The sequence below is a fragment of the Colletes latitarsis genome, chromosome 10, assembly GCF_051014445.1.
Source record: "Colletes latitarsis isolate SP2378_abdomen chromosome 10, iyColLati1, whole genome shotgun sequence".
Taxonomy (NCBI): domain Eukaryota; kingdom Metazoa; phylum Arthropoda; class Insecta; order Hymenoptera; family Colletidae; genus Colletes; species Colletes latitarsis.
The window spans coordinates 20,538,296-20,554,227 of NC_135143.1; the positions used below are offsets into that span (position 1 = coordinate 20,538,296).

General features: G+C 40.1%; 1 protein-coding gene across 14 annotated transcripts in view; it reads left to right on the plus strand.

Moving 5' to 3' along the window:
* The window catches only part of LOC143346900 (bromodomain adjacent to zinc finger domain protein 2B), a 229,815-nt gene that overhangs the window by 9,888 nt on the left and 203,995 nt on the right, over positions 1 to 15,932 (plus strand). Inside the window, exon 1 of one of the 14 annotated variants that reach the window (XM_076775536.1) lies at positions 993 to 1,032. The exons of the other annotated variants lie outside the window; for them this stretch is intronic. The gene's annotated coding sequence lies outside the window, so the exon portion shown is untranslated. Of the gene's footprint in view, positions 1 to 992; positions 1,033 to 15,932 lie in introns of those variants that run through there. 14 annotated transcript variants of the gene reach the window in all.

Below are 15,932 nucleotides of genomic sequence, written 5' to 3' on the forward strand. Positions count from 1 at the left end.
TATTTAAGTCCAATTGTATCGAGAGAATTCGTGAAGGATCTTAAGAATCGACAAAATTGCTGGGTAGCGTTTGATTGCATCGAGAGTTCTTGAATAAAATTAAGATAAAAGTGGCGAGGAAAGCGTTCACCAAAGTCCAGTTGCGTGGAATAAAAGAATTCTCTGGGGAACTGAAGATTAAAGCACCAACAAGAGGCGTTAAAGAGAAATTAAAGCACAAAGAAAGAGGGTGTTCAACGAAAGTTCGAAGCGAAGGTGCTTTGGGAAGTTCGAAAAACAGGGATGGGTAGGATTCGTTTGAACAATAACGAACGAAAAGGCCATACAGTAAGTCCGTTACATTGAAATTGTTACTAGGACAAGCTTCGTACGTTCGACTTGAAATATAATTTCGTTTCATAATTGAAGTTGTCTTTTATTCGTTCGAAATCTTTATTCGAGAAGTTTGTGCCCGCGTCTGGAAGATAAATGCACCGAGGGAAGGTGTTCAGAGAAGTCTAGTTGAGTAAAAGAGTTCTTGAAAGGACCGAAGGTAAAAGCAACGAAAAAAGGTGTTCGGCGAAGTCAAGTTGAATCGAACGAGTTTTTTCCTCGAACGAACTGACGAAAGAATGTGTTCGCACAGTTGCATCGAGCAAGTTCTTTCTCGAAGGAAGAAGGTGTGGGATAAATCCCCAGTTGCGCGGAGCAAGAGATCTTGAAGATCCTGAAGCGAAAGTCTAGTTGCATCGATCTGAAAAGATCTCGAAGTCGAAAACAAAACTGACGAGGTTTAGTAAAGTCCGTTCGAAATTTGTTCCTCTGGGTTCGGAAGAGCAACCTGGAAGTCCAAAGACGTTCTCTTTAGGTGATGTAAGTGTGTGTGTGGGTGGTACACAGAGTCTATGGATTAATGTGTGCAACAAAGACAAATACGATCGAACGTGGTCCTCGTTGTTTGGTGTGTGGGCGGAGGAGCACTGAAAAACCAGCCGTGGTGGAGGGAAAAAGTGGCTGAAGGAGCGGAGGCCACTTCCGGTGGGCGATGAGAAGGTAGAAGCAATTCGCTATCGAATATATACGACTGTTCTGGAACTGCTTGTTGTCGTCCTTGGCAATCGTTAGTATTCGCGTTCTTGCGAAAGTGGAGCAATTAATGTAGGTTGCCATTCTCGATACGCCATAGTAAATGATCCTCGTTGTGAAACGTATCGAACCTAACGAAATATCTGGGACAACGTCGCTTTTCGAATTTATTACTTTTCTTGGTTATCCACAATCTGGATCTAAACGAATCTGTGAGAATAGGTATTTTTGTAGTTTTGTTTTTCCCTCGAATTTTTTATATTTTTGAGTTTAACGATGCCGAAGATAAAAATGTGTTTTCAGAAGTTTCGTTTGGATGTTTGTGTTCGTAACTCGAAAGCGGTTTAATATGTTTCGAGTAAAATTTGTTATGCCTTGAAACTATTATGTTTTTTACTGTTGAAAAAATAAGGAAATATTTTCTTGTTCTATTTGGATAAACTATAAAGCGTTCCTTCGATTACTATTTATTTTAGGCTTCCCGGAAGAAATAATAATGCAGATTAAAATAGAAATTCCACGTTTTGATGTGTAGTTTAGGCCAGCTTTGAGAATTGGACGAATTGATTTGGGTTATGGTCGCCAGATGTTGTTAAGTCCATCTTATTAAGTACATCTGGTGTAGTTGATAATGAGAATTGTTTATATACATATACAGGATGTATCGTGGATCAGTGGCCACGATATTTAAGCTGAGTTTGATAGTTTGGCAAAAGGAATGTTTTAAACAAATGTACGTCAGTATTCTTCATCCATAATAGAAAAACTGGTCATGTGTTTTTTAAATAGCACAGTATAAATTGTTTTGAAGTACAAGCCAGTAACATAATACCATGTACCATTTTAATTGTGTGATTTAATTGATGCTTTATCTACTTTATCGCTACAAGGAAATTAATTGTCAGATGTGACTCACAATAGATCAAATAATGAACTACAATAAAAAGTTTCGCAATAATAACTGGCAATGCCAAGAAAACGCATTTGTTTACGACTTTGTTGTAAATTAAATTATTTTAGGATTAGATAAATAAAATGAAAAGTAAAAGAAAATAAATGGGTCAGTTTTAAAAATTCATAACGACTAGGTTTTTTTATGGAAAGATATATTTCAAGTTTTTTTTTTTATAGTCAATAAATTCTTCACTGGATACTAATCAATTTTTGTTTCGACCATTTTTTATTGTTCAGCTATCAGAACCAGCTCAAATATCGTAGCTACCGATTCACAATTCACGTTCTGCGCACGTCAAAATAATACAATAAAAAGGGCAAACTAAATTGTTATTTTATTAACGTTCGACGTAATTGATGCTTTGCCAATATTTTAGAATATGGACACCGAGTTAGTAAAATATCGTTTCTGTGAACGAATTAACCAAATAAAAACGTAAATTTAAATCGAAACACGAATTTATTTTTCTTTAAATTTTCATCAATCGTATTATGCACTTTGGAAAGACAAAGTAAATACAATTTGGAAAAACAATTTCGTTCAACGTTCGAACACGGTGAATTCGTTATTTCCCATCGACGCATTAATCTACAACTCTATCGATAATTTAATTACTCGCGCGAAAACAGAAAATGAAAATTATCGTTCGGAGGAATTTTCGGCGGTGGAAAACGCGAGGGTGAAACTTGGAACTATGGCAACGGCCATCATAGAGCAGTTGTACGGCCACGGAAGATTCAAAAGTTTTCCGTTTACCGTTAGTAATCCTCAGGACTGCCTCCGTGAGGGTCGTTTCGACGACGGAGTGACCGTAGGCAGTTTAGTGCGTGCCATTAGGCTCTGCAATCCGTACCTTGGATTTCTAGCGCGATAAAATCCCGAACGAAACAGCAGGTTATTTAACGGACGAAACGATCGTCCTTAAACAAGTGTCTGCCTCGTTTAAAACGATACTGAAACTCGTTAGCATTGTATTTGCCCAACGGGTCTTTAAAGAGTCATATTTAATTAAATAATCTGCGTTATTACACATCGTTCGCGGTCTAGTTTCCTTTCGAGAGAACTGTAATTAAGTGTTTAGATGAACGAAAATAATTCGTTATACCCGCACGTGAAGTATCGAGTGTGCTTGTATAATTAAAATATCGTTCGGAATTAACAAATGAAGTACATGCAACTGGACTAGAGTACAGTTCTATTTTAAGGGAAGATATAATAGAAATCATGGAGAAAAATTTTGATCTCTATTAATTTACGATGGAATTTGTGGGCACTGTGGTCAATTAAAAATTGTTTAGTTCGATTAAAATGTACGTTAAGAGAAAAACAGTAGTCAAGAGAAGAATTTATTTATTTATTTTGCGTAATTGTGACTGAATAGCGGTGGCAGAGAAATATTTCTACTTAAATTTAATTTTAAACAAATTTGGTAATGGGAGCATATTTCTCATTTCTTCGTGTGGTGCAAATGAGTTAAAATCAAACACACACACACAAAAGGTTTCTGTTTATATCGATACTAAAATACAGTCAAATCATCCGTCTGTGTTCGAAGCAAAAAGGGGGATATATTTTATTATTATTGACGTCGTAACACCGTCGAGAACGTGAAATATATAATTTTCTCATCCGGCGATATCAGCTTGATCACCCACGATACAAAAAAATATGTAAAACGACTATAAAAACGCAGGACAGAACGCACGGTACAAAACTATGGAAAATTGAAGTGTTTCGCATTCGAAAGAATAGCAGTGCGCTGTGTTTTTTTTTTATTTTTTTTTTAACGATTATTATTATCGTTCGAACAAACCGCGTCTCGTAATTACGTATGTATTACTTATTAATACGAGGATGCGATTTACCTAACGCTCGCATTGACGCGAAACAACAAAAAAAATAAAAAAAAAAAACGAAACGCGTTTTGAGCTTGGGCACAATTCGCCGTTCGGTAGAGAAATCTTTTTTATATTTGTTGCGCAATGCTTGAAATTTTTGCCACGGCCCCGTAGTCACGTTGGTCGTTACGCAGCGCCCGGTTCGAAAATCCCCGATTATATCGACGTCGTTATTCACGATGGCGCGCGACAGTTGTGACCGCTCGTTACGTCTCCGGGTGTTCCTGTTTTATTTAGAATTTCGGAGCGAACCGAACGCATCGTATCCGCGTATTTTTTTCGATCTTTCGTTGCCCCCCGCTCGGCTCCCAATTTTATTTCCGTCGGTACGAACGTGTCGACGCGGCGCAAATCGCTCGAAGGATTAATCCTCGCGCGAACTCGAATTCGAAAAGGGGTGTGAAAAGTGTCCTCGAACCCCGTTGGACCATTTTTACCAAGCGTCCATCCTCCTATACCGATCTTTATCGTGGACTCTTTGCTATAAAGTTGTGGTTCCCAAACTTCACCCGAGGGTAGCTTTCGACCAAACTCCCTTTGCATTTGGGTGCAAATATTTGGTAGGAAAAGATACCCTTAAATTAATTTATTCACACTCTTACGATACTTCTTGTGTCTCCTAAATTACGTATTATAAAATTTTATACTTTTTTTGGTAACCAGCGATATCTTTCCGTTCGAATGAAACGAATAAAAAGAATAGAAATTACTTTGAATAGCGAAGTAATTTTTAAGGGTGGGAATTTTTGTGTGGGTAAAAATGTCTCGTTTTATAGACGCGGAGGACGCGTCGACGACATGGCGGCTGTTGTACGGTGCTCACGGCGATAATCGAATTCTCCCTCGTAGCGCTTATAACGATGTCTATCGACTCATTATGACATTAGATGTCGCCCCTCGCGCAGAAAGGGGAGAAATGCGTTTACACCGAAGCTGTCGCGTGATCGATACGAGGCCGACCGACTGCCGCGTGCGCTAGCTCGCTCGCGTGCCCTAGAAAACCAAGAATCGGCTCGAGCACGAAAAGCCGGGCAAGTTACGAGCGGGAGAGCAATTTTGTTGGTCGGTTTCTTAGGAGACAGCGTTGTAATTACCGCGGTGGGGATGATATCGAACTGTCCTACCGGAAATACCGGCCTTTCCGGAAACTTCTAGCCACTTTTCAGGGGGTTGCTCGTTGGAATTTATTATTAATTCATATAACTCGAATTATAATTGTTTAAACCGGACGTATCGCGGCGTATTGGTAACTTTTCTTCAGGTAAGCGTAGTTTTCATATTGACCTTATGGGCGTCGGGGGAAGCCCGCAGGTATCACTGGCGGATATTACGCGGCACAATGGAACAATGGGACGACGAATGCTAGATCGCGATCGCACGTACGAAAGTCATAATAAACGACGGTGTATTAGAAATGGGACTCGAGTTAAAATCACGCCGAAACGTACACATCCGCGAGCAAGTTGAAACGTGGTCGCGTCTCCGCGAGACAAACGTGCTTTGTGAGGAGGGACGAAGACAAACGGACAGAGGAAACCGGGAACAATGGTATCCAGAATTATTAATGCCCGGTTGAATTAATCACTTTAAAAGTACGACCGTTAACGTCCTTACGCCCGACGCAATCTATTTTGATTAAGATTAATTAATCAATTATCCCATGAATGATCAGGTCTCGGATGCGATGACTCGAATTCGCGGATCCAGGGAATTCAAACCGACGTTTCTGCTTTATGAACGTCTTAAGGATCGTCGATCGAATTATCTCATTCATGCAAACGGTTGGGAATAATGAGAATGCTAAGTGGTATTTCAAGTCGATTGCCAGATGGGAAAATTAGCCTTTACTTGAAATAAGGTCATCGAGCCATTTTTTTTATTTCCCTTTTGGTGTCCGGTAAATTATTCCACGGTGAGTTTGTAAAATTAACGTCCAGAAATAAAAAATTCATGAGAAATCGTGTACTGGAATGCAAAATAATAAAATTTGACCGTCGCTTTAAAATTAAAAATTAGCGGTTGAAACGATTGAAGAAAGTGTTTTCATTCATCCTTGCTACGCGTGCTTCAACAATTTTTAACTTTAATTTATTCGGTAACGACGTACGAGAAAATGTCTCTCTTCCTTTTGGGGCGCATAAACAACTTTTACGATAAAAGGAAATTCTAATGGAGTTACGAAAGAGGAAGTGAAAGAACATAGCGAATTTCAATGTCGAGTTTGTCGTACGTAAATATCACCGATAAAAGTAGTCGTAAAATTTTGGATCCGTTTCGCCGCGTTTCGCGGTTGCTTTTGTGCAGCCGTAATTTCATTGTAACGTGTATGTATTTATATATGTATATATAAAGTTGGGGAATTCGTTTCGTGGACGCGACAAGTTCTTTCGGTCTTGGTGGAACGAGAACCGAGCGAACAGGAAGTAAAAGTGCAGTTAATGCGAGTAATTAACGTACGCTTGCTCGCGTGTGTTTTTGCTGTCGCGATGAAATTTTTCCGTCTTCGAGTTGTTTACATACACTTGTTGTCGCGTCTCATTGTGTTCGGTTTGAAGTTTATTTCCACCATTAAATAATGCATTACGTTTAGGCGACTCAGGAAACATTGCATGTCTCGCAACCTTCACCTTTTATAACTTCGAAGTCACCCTATTATCTACACTTCTCAAGTTCGAGTTACTCCTATTAATTTGTAATACTAATATTTACAATTTTACCTTTCGATCTTGTTAATATTTATCAATAGTCCTTTTTTATAATTTTGAGTTAATTTAAGAATTTATTTTCTAGAGGAATTATAGTTTTATTAAGTAAACTATCATATTTTCGTGTTTAGATAATCGGTCGAAGAATAATGAGTAAGGTTTAGCAATATTTTGTGGGGAATCTTTAATGTCACCGAAGGTATTATGTATGAAGCTTAAAGCTTCGATATTAAATATCTCTTGAACTATTAACCGTTTGTGTCTGAAATCATACATCATTAGCTTCGATATTTCAAGCATTATTACTGTGGAAAAGCCCATTAAAAAGTGAGCGTCACATTGGGTAATTCTCCTCGCAAGTGTCATGGAGGATAACCACAGGGTGTCGGGTCGACGAGTAAGGCCATCTTTGCAATTTGTCTTCGAGCTCGGTAATTTCTTTTTTGTTCCCATTTACTGAGGAGAGATTCCCAATAGAAAGGTGATCGTTCAGGTAATTATTAGAATTGTTAACGAAATGTTCAAATTCGAATATTTATGAGCTGTTAAATGACTATCTCAATTTTTTTTTAACGCGTTGCAATCAATTTTTCTATTTTAAAACGAGTCGCGACGTTTCAGAGATGGCGATCAAATCATTTAAGCGTGACTATAGTTTCTGTTAAAATAACAAAATTTAATATAATTTAGTACAAAAATTAAGAAAAGTACTTTCCTTGCTATCGATTATTGTAGGATTAAGAGGTAACCAATAGTGTTTTCAATTAATCTCGTTTAACGACCCTCCATCTTGTTCATATAACGATCAAGGCTTTCGTGCAATAATCGAGGTTCTACTGTACATAATAAACAAGATAGAACATTAAAGTTATCTCCTGTTTTCAGTCCACTTACTAATAACTCAATTATTTGTATAACCAAGTACTTTCTGGAACTCGAATATATTTTTCTATATTTTTGAATCGGTCAGAAGCGCGCTCTAAAACACTCGTCGATCGTTTCAACGATTGTTAAAGGTGTCCGTCGTCTCGAAGCAGTAGCACATTACGCGATTATTTTAAACGTCCAATTATTCCCAATGTATTAAACGGTTCGTTGGCTCGATCTCCGTGCAATAAGCACAATGGAGGCGCCTTGGAATATCCAGCGAACGAGTACCACGAAGATCGCGTCGGCGCGGTTATCTAATTATCATATAATCTCGGCTCCGGTCACGCGATTGAAAGAAACGATTTAATTTGCACAAGGTGCAATTATCGCCAAAGCTCGAAACTGGAGCGTTTTAATTTCTCCGGCCCCGTGCCGGGACGCGAGAAGATCCGATAAGAGGCCGTCCGTTTGTTGCTCAAAAGTGATACACGCGTTAGATTACGCGGTAGGTAGCCGGTTGCAATTATTCGTTTTCGCGACACGTACAAACGCGTACACTCGCGTTTATTTCCTACGGCCGTTTCTCAAGACGTACTTCTTGCCCCTTGCACGCGATTCCGTGCTACAATGGTGGCCAAACTGCGGCTCCTACCAACCCTTACAGCCCCCGTAATTTTTTATAATTTATTTAAAAATTATAGAATTTACGGTAACCTCTATCCACGTGTAAAATTGTCAACCTTCCATCGAACCGCTTTCTGTTAAATTTTGACTATCGGTGTTAAATAAATTTAATGTACGGTATTTTCGTACAGTTTCTGGAAAAACGTGATGCTTAATAGAGTGTTGAAAAAGCAATGAATGATCATTTTTTTGGCGAATTATCAGCCTTTCCACTGAATAGCAATAAGATTTTGATTGACTTCTAATAGTGTTAAATAAATTTAATACACAGTAAAAAAAATTATGTGATACTTAATAGAGCGTTTAAACAAATTAATAATAACACGTGGTGCCTACTTTGGTGGGTAGGCACAAGCAATGAAATGAGTGAATGCAAACACGTGCCTTTTTAACCTCGTTCCCGAGGTATCGCCATTTTTATACGCCCGACGTTCGCTGCCACGCGTTGAAGTCTCCGAAGCGCCGATTCTCGTAAAAGACCAACGGCGCGTACGCGTAACAGCGATGATTATCTATTTTATGTCCGTATAAACGAACGAAGTATGAACTATCAACCATCGTCGCATCGTGCGGGACACCACGTTCATAATATTCAGTCTGTCTGTTCGATACATTTTATTTTAATTATTACAAATCGTGATTCGTGGCGGACGGATTTTTCGTTAATCACAAATCGAAACATAATAACTTTGCTCACCAAAATTAACAGATCTTGTTTAATATATACAAATCCACTAAATTATGTCCAAATTGTGCACCGTTCGATAAATTTTGAAGTCATAACATTTTCATCTATTTCTGATCACTTTAAAAAATACATTTTTTCCCCCAGTTACTATTCTGTGAATAAAAGTAATAAATTATTGTTGTAATATAACATAATGGCTGGTGTTAGTACGCCTGGAAAATCTCACTTCGAAATATTATTAACTGATAATTACACATCAACGTCCACCGATATAGTAGTAAAGTCCAAGACCTCGAGTCTAAAAGAAAGTAAACGATATTTTGCGAGGTGCAACTTCACAAATTTAAATAATATACACGAAATAAAGAAATTATATTGCGTGGCTCCTATTATGACAAGGTTTGGCCACCACTGCCTTATAAGAAGGTCGATGGTAACGCCTAACGTGCCTTCTGAAACTCGATACATGTGTGATTCGTGCCACACGAGTGCCCTCACACAACCACCGACCATTGTACGCTCGTGCAAACGCGCGAGCGCGTGTTTCTCGTGCCAGTGTGCGCGCACAATGATCCTAGTTCGTCGGCAGCTGTCACGAAAAAGGCCCAGGGCGGCCCATAGGGCCCCGCGTGGCCCTCGAGAAGATTCCAGAGGCCCCGTACCCCGTGGTATTCAGCCATCGAGAACGGAAGCGCATGGAGAAACGTTTGTCTTCTTGCGTTTCGAAGCGTGATAGCCGGATATTGGGAACCGAACGCATACGAGTTCTAGTTCTCGATAATTACAGACGTCCCGGGGGATTTTGGGCCAACGGAATTTTAGGATCTTACGAGTATCGGTGTATTTGGGTCGACATCGACCGTTGCTGTTAATCGAATCTCGTTGAAAAATTGTCGACTGAAATGCGTATTCTGCACCATCGATTTTGCAATTAAAATCTTTGAAGCACTGAATAGGCGTACACTAGGACTAATTTATTAATTATTTAGAGTTGGAATATTTCGAATGTATACTGAATATTAGTAACTGAGGAAACGTGGATCCCTTAGAATGGAGATAATTAAATAAAGTTTCCTTAATATTCTTGATTTTGCTCTTTTAAGATTTTTTAAAGGATAGCTTTCTTCATAGAGTGCTCTGTTGAATTAAAATGAATTTATCGAGCCTAATTTACGCTAAGAATTAATTTCCATAGTCCCTCGATAAAAAGTTCTGTCATTTACGTGTGACGACCACAAATAAAGCTAAATAAATTTTGTTATAATGTAAACCAACGATACTAAAAATAGAAATTAACAGACTTTCATCGTTCAACTACTTTTTCGAATATGTTTCGCTGATTTCTGTTGAATAACGACGGCAGTGCGTCGCATCGCGTATTAGAATGCAACCGCAAAAGCGAGAGCAGCCCAGTATCGGCGGTTTCACGGTTCGTTTCGTAGATAAAGTACCCCGAAGATATTACTAACGGAAAAGAAACGCAAGGAGCGACGTTAATTACGACATATCAAACATCGAGCAGCTTGCCAACGAGACCGATTAATGCTTACTATTCAGGATTTCCACGTTATATTGCGCTCCTCGCGTTCTCCATTGAAATCGTTCGTTTCTCCCCTCCCATCCAGTTTTCGTTTTATTCGAGAAACGGGCTGCCCTCTTGTTATTGATTAATGTATTCGGTATTCCGGATCAACGATGCGCCGACTTCCTCTTTCTTCTGTTTCCGCATCGCCTGCCCGCTTCGTATCTCAATCTTATCGATTGTTTTATTTTAACTGCCAGTTATCTCTTACACGCCACGATATTCCGCGTTGACTTACGTTTCGCTAACTGCTGGCTTAATGACGGGTGTAATGTTGCGATTTCTATTTATGATCCGTGATTATACTTCACCGTGCGTATTATGTATTACTCTACTGTCGTCCGGCTTCCCCACTCGTACCAACATAAATTCAACCTAGCTGTACTAGCGATAAATACCTTGCTCTCAAACCTTTCTATCCACTTGATTCTGGGTTGGATATCGTGGACCTCTGTCACGGAATATTTTTAAATATTAGTCTGCAATGTTTTCCAAGTCAGTGAAACACTGGGGAACAAATTATTTCTACTTGTTGGAAAATTTCATTTATAGAAGTCTTCAACAAAAGTTATAATTATTTTTTCCTCTTGTGGTCTTACTCCGTTTTTTAATTTTGGGGTTGTTATCGATACTTTCCTGATGGTTATTCCTAGGTAATTTTCAGATGTGATCGCTCTGAGGAATAGCTGAGAAAATTGTTAAGCTTTAGGTCGGAAGGGTTAATATAATTGATTATTTTAAATAGTCTATAACGACCCAATTCAATATTTTTCATTTTTAATCTTCATCGGAAATAACTGACACAGAATCTAAAATTAGGAAAATATTTGACACAGAATTGCAGGAAAAAAATTGTGAATCCATTACTCGCGAAAGAGAAACGCTTGCAAGTAGGGGGTGAAAGACGCTGTTCTCGTGATTTGCAACGCTACGAAATTTGCGTTCGAAATAATTAAGAAACACAAATAGACCGTACGAAACAGCGAAGAGGTAGGGATCGACTGTTTAAATAAATCAATAGTTCCGCGCCAAGTCGGTTATCTGGCGCGTAAAGACTACTCGGGAGGGTTGCGGTCGCTCGGAGCGTCGTCCAACGAGCTGTGTAAACCAACTATTGTTATCTTATCAGCCCGTGACACACATAAGTTCTGCCCATCATTGATCGCGGTTTATCGGTTCTTACGAATCTGTCCCTGCGTGGCTCGCACGTTTCTAAGACCCGGGGGGTTGGGGGGGGGGGGGGACAGCTCGAGCAAACTTCGATCCCTAAACGTCGTTCGGTCCTCTGGGGTCTCTGCGGTGTCGGATACCTCGAGTTCTCTCTTCAGCTGGTGCACTCCTTCTCATCAGAGGAGGACTGGGGGGAGGGGGCAGGGGTTGGTTAGGTTTGTAAAAACGCGAGCATTTCGTTCGGGGCTTCCTTGGTTCGCGTGGAGAGAGCGAGAAGAAAGAAACCCATCGACTCCGTCGAGGAGATGACGACGACGACGACGCACGGGCAACCCTGATCTCTCTCCTCTCTCGGGTCCGTCCTTGTCGCTCGCGGTGGGTTCTGGCTCGTTCCGTAATCTGTACGGCACGGAGGGCCACGATTGGACCGCGGGAGGGGTCGCTGGGAGGAAGGGACGACGAAAGAGAGGGACAGAGGTCGCGAGCGTGGAAAAGGGACGCCGGGACACGACGGCCAGAAGAGGATGAGACGTCGTCCGCTGGGGGAGGGAGGGAGGGTGTTACCGTCGCATTTCAGAGAGGACTTTAGCGCTACGGATGGAGGTAGGCTAGCCTGGCGAGCCGGAGAAAGAGAAACGGGGCAAAGGCGAGGAAGCGAGAGAGATGATCGAACAGCTGAGTGGGAAGGAACGAGATGGAGCCGGCAGGGACGAGGAGGCAAGGGGATTCACAGAGCCCGACACGTCTCTCTGGCTACGGCTGTACGCCGGCAGGCTACCCTGCTTCGCATTGCCTCCATCTTTCTCTCCAGCCGCGTGCACGTCGCGTTCGAGCTCTCGTTACCTACCCTCTTTCTCTGACTATCGTTCGTCCCTTCTTCGTCCGTCCAACGTTCGTGCCAGATCTCTCTTTCTCTTTCTCTCTCTCTCTCTAGGCTGCCTCTGGTCTCCTGGTTCCTCTCCTCGCGTTCGTTCGTTCAATACTCTGGGTGAGAGTGAGGTAGGGGGAGGAGGTGGAGGTGGTGGAGGAGACGGTCGCGAGGGGAGGCAGGGACCAGAGGGAGAGAAGCGGCAGGGCTCTCTCGTGCAAACCCGACGGACTCACGGAACACGATTCCACCGTTGGTTGGTGGGCTACGGATGGTTTGTTCGCACGATCGAAACCAGCCCGGCCGAAGGAGAGCCCAGAGAGAGAGGAGGAGAGAGTACGCTCGCTCGCTGATACGGAATGGAACCGCGATCGGTTGAAACGCGGCGACTGCGGGAGTATCGTTTCTAAATAGTTGACGACGTCAGGCTACGACCGGCTAATGTGGTTTTCTCGGTCGATGGCCTGACACCGGCCACTTGTCGAACCGATGTGCACCGAACCTCGCACCCGACGCCTGCACGCGTGCTTCTGTCGCGTTACGCGTCCGAAATACACTAGTTCCCTCGTTAATGGTCGCTACCTTTTCCCTCGATATCGTACGCGAGGTCGTCTACACTTATTTATCGAGCTACATCGACGAGGCGAACATTGCAAGCCTAGTTATTATGTGGTCGTACATAAGACTAACCGTACTTCCTCGGAAGCACATTGACTGCCAGATCAAAGCTCTACAATTTTTTACGGGACCAAAAGTTTGATTTTAGACAATTGTAAACTACATAACTTAAACTTTGTCTTGCCATTTATTTTCGTAACCCCACTAAAATTCATGAATCCTGTTCAAATATCAACTTTAACATTTCATCTTGAGAATTGTTCTAGTTCCATAGTCAAAAATCCTGTCACCCATATATGGATAACCTGGTAGTCAAAGTGCGAACAAATCAGCTACTTTGATTTCTGAATGATTTTAGAATCTGTAGACTAAACAAACTTTTCTCCCTGTTTCATTCGTTCACAGTGTTTTCACTTATCTTTAACGCAGATAACGGTTAGAGATTTCTGGAAGAGTGCCTTCCTCGATAACGTTCGCGTCCTGGGCCCTAGCTAGCAAACATTAACAAGGAATCACTTCTATCACTGTAAAGAAAATTATTCGTATAACCTTTGGTCACTTGGACTCCTGATCGATTCTTTTAAACTTGATGGATTGTTCCATGAATGTTGCCGAAAAAAGTAGTGGGATACTTGGTGAAATGTAACCAATTAAATGGAGGATACACTCGATAAGAATAAACGTAGTTCGTTATTAGAGGTGCACTCGTAACGTTAACAAAGACAGCGAAAACGACAGGTATGTCGACTCGTGGTCGATTCTCCTAGACTTAAGGGGGTTGGCTGGTTATCTTAAGGGGAAGGCGGCAAGAGGGGTTGGTCTATATGTAGCTCTACCCGGTATAGTTCCTCGGGTGGCAACGATACGATGGAAATTTGTTGATTCGAAAAAACCAGTTATATTCTTACATTTCAAATCAGCAGAATTCTATTATATTTGACACCAAAACAACGAAACACAGATTTAATATGAACGACGAACATAAATAAATTTGAAAACAAGTGAATTCGTCAGGTTGCAATTTTTTTGTTTATTATTTTAAACGATGCGATCCCACCTTGCATGAAAATTAAATTCTAAAATAGAATTTTGATCGAATATAATATCTAGGGAATATCTAATTTTCGGTTTATTTTTCCAGGTTCGTACATTTTGGTTTAACACGTTGACCTGCCAAGCCAAGTTTCTCCATCACTGTAAGTTTTTTATTTCCCCATTACGTATTTTTCTGACTCGGGGCCTCTATTTCGACCAATTCGACCGGAAGTTTCTGCAGAGTTCACACTTTCGAACTCCCACTGAAATTCTACACAACGCTATGCATATTTAACCCCTAAGTGGGCGCGCGGGGATCTAGTACAACCCCTTTGGAATACATTAAATGCTGCTGCCTGACACAGATTGTCTATTTTTTGATCGAATTAAACGAAATTGAGTGTACTGTTTGTTGGATGACAATAAAAAATAATAGTAGTTATTTATAATTAACAAATAAATTGACAAATTAGGAGTTTGGTTAAATTTAAAAATCAAAAATATTTGTTCTCGCATAAAGTTGATAATGTTTCCATTCGACTATAGGCTAGCCTTGAAAGTTGCCTGGAAATTATTACGTTAAAGATCGTATCGATCATAGTTGTACAACTTTTCGTACCTTGAATCAACATTTTGGAGCACGAACGTCAGACAGGACGAGTGGGTTGTTGAATTGGATGGAAATTATCGTATATATAAAAATAACTATCCAATGTATATGTTTTATTTTTATTTAGTGAATTGTTATATTGTTGGATTAATACGTCATTATCTAAGCACAAATTATTCAAAGTAGAAATCTATTTGTTTTTCTAGAAAGTGATTCTGATCGTCACAATTTAAGTTATAATCAAAATAACAAGAAATGTATAGAATAATAATTATTTCTCTAACTGAAACGATTTTAGTTGCAAATAACCGGGGTTACAAGTTACCAAAATTTGTTTCCCTCGTCGACAGTCATTATCGATGGAGGGACATTTGTTTCAGTCGCTCATAACAGTTTATCGAGGAGGAAAATTTATTTCACTCTATTTCTCTCTACAATGATTTGTTCCACACCATCGATAAGAATTGTCAGAGGAGAACCAAAAATTGCACTATGGACAACGGCACAACGCAAACCACAAACGCGAAGCAAAAAATTTGATCCAGTACAACTGAAAAATTATTCTCGTCGTCGGTAATAGTTATGAGCGATCGAATTGGATTTCCCTCGTTCGTATTGGTTATCGACAACGGGGGGAAAAAATTTCGAGTTGTATGTAACTGGAAAGTTTAGAAATCAATAGGTTTTGAGCATAGTGTTTCGAAAAAATTTAGTTTGAATTTTATGTAATTTTATCTATTTATATCTTAAGAATCGTCGAATATGTAATATTTCATGTACGTTAACCCCTTGGCATACAATGACGAGTCTGACACGTCACAAGTTCTTGATGTCAAGTTTTACGATTATGAGGCTACTCACTCGTCATCAAGTCTTATAAATTACAATCAGCAGATTTTTACGTTCACAAGGTAGTCGTAAAACAAATGTATTCTTTTTCGCGTCCATTACTTGTACGAACAAATTTGAACCAAATTAAATAGTATATATTATAATAGTATACAGGGTGTTCCGCCACCCCTGGGAAAAATTTTAATGTGAGATTCCAGAGGCCAAAATAAGACGAAAATTAAGTGTATCAATTTCTTGATGGAGGCTTCGTTAAAAAGTTATTAACAATTAAATTCGAAAATTTCAAATCGTTCTGGAAAAATTATTTTCGGTTGCGGGGGTCAATTACAATA